Raw genomic sequence first — 4,352 nt, forward strand, 5'->3', positions numbered from 1 at the left:
CCCACGAAGAAAGTGTTCACCTTTATCCTTGTCATTCTCGGCAATAAACGGAACAAATACACAACCTTCTTCAAATTTCAATATGTACTCAGCAACAGACAAAGAAGCCTGTCTTAACTCAAGAAATTCTTTCACCTTCTTGGCCTTAATTTCCCTTGAAAAATATTTGGCATGAAATAAATCTTTAAACTCGTTCCACTTCAGTTCTTTTACATTAATAGTCACTTTGGTGGCTTCCCACCAAATACGAGCAGCCTTGACCAACATAAACACAGCACAACCAACCTTCTCTTGATCAGTGAATTTCAAATAGTCGGAGATAGCTTCCAAAGCTTTGACCCATTCTAGTGCTACTAATGGATCAGGACCACCAATAAATTCAGGAGGGTTCATCCGCCTGAAACGATCATAAGCACCATTTTCAGAACTATTTGTCGTGCCTTGAACTCTTTCTTGAACTTGACCTTGGATCGTCGTTTGCATAGTCAATAACTTTTGAATCTGTTCACCATGAACCTTAGCTTGCTCTTGTAATAACTTAGTGAATTCATCTACTACACGAGTAGTCTTGTCTGTGGGAGGGGTACTATCATCCCCTTCAACATTCTTACGCTTGGGAGGCATTTCCTATACATATGCTCACATTAACATGGATAGGATGAAAGAATACGTCAATGGCAATGAAATAGAATCAACTGTCAATGTTAAAATCAATAGATGCAGGATCGAAAACATACCAGATTGTCCTAGATATATGGTCCAAAGAACTTTGCTCTGATACCAATTGAAACACCCCACTTAAATAAATATTTTTAAATTTAAAAATGTTTATTTAAGTGGGGTGTTTCAATATAAAACCTATTATAGAGTGCTTAGAGAACTAACCCGATGGGTATTTAGAATGAAGCATATGTCTCAATGCTACATGGAGATCATTAAAAATATGTATGAAGATACCATAACTATTGTTAGGTCTGTTGGAAAGATGTCATGTGAATTTTTTGTGGCAGTACTTATTCATCAAGGAACGATTTTAAGCCCTTACCTCTTTGCTTTGGTTATGGATGAGCTGACTGGACATATTCAGGATGAAGTACCTTGGTGTATATTGTTTATAGATGATGTTGTCCTGATAGACCAAATTGAAGAAGGTGTAAATAAAAAATTATACAGATGACGTGAAGTTCTTGAGAATAAATGTTATAGAATTAGTCACGCAAAAATAAATATTTAGCTTGTAACTTTGGTTCTGAATCTAGATGAATGAGTAGTCGAATTGAGATTGAACGTCGAGAAGTCTCAGGGTGTGAAACTTTTCGCTATTTAAGATCTATTATCCAAAATACTAGGGACATTAGAGATTATATAAACGATATGATTAAAGAAGGATTGATAAAATGAAGTATGACATCAGGAGTCTTATGCGATAGAATGATGTCTGCGAGATTGAAAGGAAAATATTATTAGATTATTATTCGATCATCTATGTTTTATGGTTCGGAGTGTTGGGCCGCTATAGAATTAGAAATGAGATTAGGTGGATACGTCTAACATGATTTGGTCATGTGAAGAGGAGACCAAACATGACCTCAATCCGACATATCTTAGATTGCCATGTTGATGAAAAGAGTAGAAGAAGGAGTAAACTATTGAAAACTTGGATAATGCAGTTAAGGAAGATATCTTATATCTTGGTTTAATAAATGACATGTGAGAAGATCGCTTAATTTGGAAGACTAATATCACCGACCCTACAATTAGCAAGAATGTATTATGATGATAATAATGACGATATCCAAAAAACACATTTCACTACTTTTTTTAAAAAAAAAACATTTCACTAATTTCTCACATAAAAAACCTTACGGCCAAAATTTCGCGCTTTTTCCTAATTTACCATTGCTAATCAAATACATTAATTATCTACCATAATATAAATTTAAATAGAAAAATATTCTTAATTATAAATTTTAAAAATATTATTAAAATATAATACTATTTATTTTTTACCTTGAAAATAATCAACGGACGATTGTTAATTTATTTATTAATAATATTTTAAATCAAAGTACTTATATTTGGATATTTTTTTTAATTTTAAATATTTAAGTAAAAAATTAAATATTAGGAAAAAAATATTCATAAGAGTTTGATTCGATTTAATAAAATTTAACATATTCCATTAAAAATTTATGTTGAAATTAATGTTATTAATTATTTGAAGCACCTCTTCTTCTTATAATAACTAATTTTAAAAATTTCAATAAAATTAATATATTTTTAGAAAAAAAAATTTACATATAATATTTGTCTGATGGGGTTTTTTGGGTACAATATATTATAAATTGTATTTCCAGTACTATTTTCAAGAATATTATTTAGTTTAATTTTTTTTACATAAACACTTAAAATAAAACTATATTTTAGAGTGAAGCGTATTTTACATAAAATAATGAGATATAATTATATGTACATATATATGCACATATCTTGTTTTCAATGTTTTGATTTAATTATGAGATTCAACAAAATTAAATATACTCACTAGATTTAGTAAGATGATATATTTTTTTTACAATGATCAAATATTAAAATTTAAACCTATTCTATAAAATTAAATATGTACTAGATTTAAATAGGTGAAAAAGAAAATGTTGGGTGCAATAATTGTCTTTCCTTGGTAGAGCGATCGAACCGTGGTGCTTGAACTGCTGTGCGGTTTAACAGATTTGAGTTGCATCATTACTACTAGCTATAACTTTTGGTAAAGCGGCAAGCGCTCGGTCCTACAATTAGTATCAGAGCCAATGTCACGGGTTCGATTCCCATTGATTGCAAGGAGTGCAATTATTGGGAGGGAGATTGTTGGGTGCAATAATTGTGCTTGCTTGGTAGAGCGATCGAACCGTGGTGCTTGAGCTGCTGTGCGGTTTAAAAGATTTGAGTTGCACCATTACTACTAGCTATAGCTTTTGGTAAAGCGACAAACGCTCGGTCCTACAGAAAATTTTGAAAGAAAGGAAAAAACTTAACTACAGGTGATTATTATTCAATTATTTGAAAGTTTTGATTAATTTATGATATTCAACAAAATTAAATATACACTTGAGATTTAGTAAGATGATTTTTTTTTACAATGATTCGATATTTAAATTTAAGCATAATCTATAAAATTAAGTATTTATTTTATTTAAATATGTGAAACAACATGTTTGGAATTAAGAAAAATGCTTCACCAAATGTGGTTATTATTAAACTCTCTTAATTTATTAATAACTAACGACCGCGGACACACGTTGTGTATAATATAATACATGAATATTATATGTTGAACACAATTTGTTCTCAAAGTTTTTGATTTAATTATAATATTCTATAAATTAAATTAAATTAAATATAACATGAGATTTAATAAAATTATTTTTTATAATTATAAAACGTGAAATGTATGTGCTGCGAAAAAGTGAACAGAGAGTGACAAAATACGTAATAACTACAGAAATATTACAACGGGAGATCAACATGTCATCGGATATTTGGCACAAATCACAGTTTTTAACAAACAATGAAGGTTTGGTTTCTCAACAATCCAAAAAATTCGACACAAAATGTTTTTATATGAATATGAATTAAATATACAAAGTTTATTATCTCTTAAATTTATAGACAATTTTTGTAAGAGTAGGTCTCTTGTGAGACGGTCTCACGAATTTTTATCTGTCAGACGGATCATCCCTACCGATATTTACAGTAAAAATTAATACTTATAGCATAGAAATTAATATTTTTTCATTGATGACCTAAATAAGATATTCGACTCACAGAATTCATCCGTGAAACCAAATTTTTTGTGTTTTTTTAAACACCGGGAGAAACAAAACTCAAAAATAAAAAAGAAATAATATATGGTCTCATAAACGATGAAACTTTATTTAGGCATATTTGAAAGACATTAATTAATTATATGACAAAGATGCATTATATCCAAAACCAAGGACTTGACGAATACAAATAGACTTGATATTTATATGAGTAGGTCTTTTGTGAGACGGTCTCACGAATCTTTATTTGTGAGACATGTCAATCCTGCTAATATTCATGATAAAAAGTAATATTCTTAGCAAAAAAAAGTAATATTTTTTCATAGATAACATAAATAAGAGATCTGTCTCACAAATATGACATGTGAGACCGTCTCACACAAATTTTTATCTATTTATATTCGCTCTGTTTATAAATAAATTTGAAACTTATTTTGCATATAAAATAAATTATAAATAATATGAAATAAAATGTAAATATTAAGTCTCAATACAAATAATATATTATATACGTGTGTTGTACGAACGCGC

Source organism: Primulina eburnea, chromosome 11, assembly GCF_022965805.1.
Source record: "Primulina eburnea isolate SZY01 chromosome 11, ASM2296580v1, whole genome shotgun sequence".
Classification (NCBI taxonomy): domain Eukaryota; kingdom Viridiplantae; phylum Streptophyta; class Magnoliopsida; order Lamiales; family Gesneriaceae; genus Primulina; species Primulina eburnea.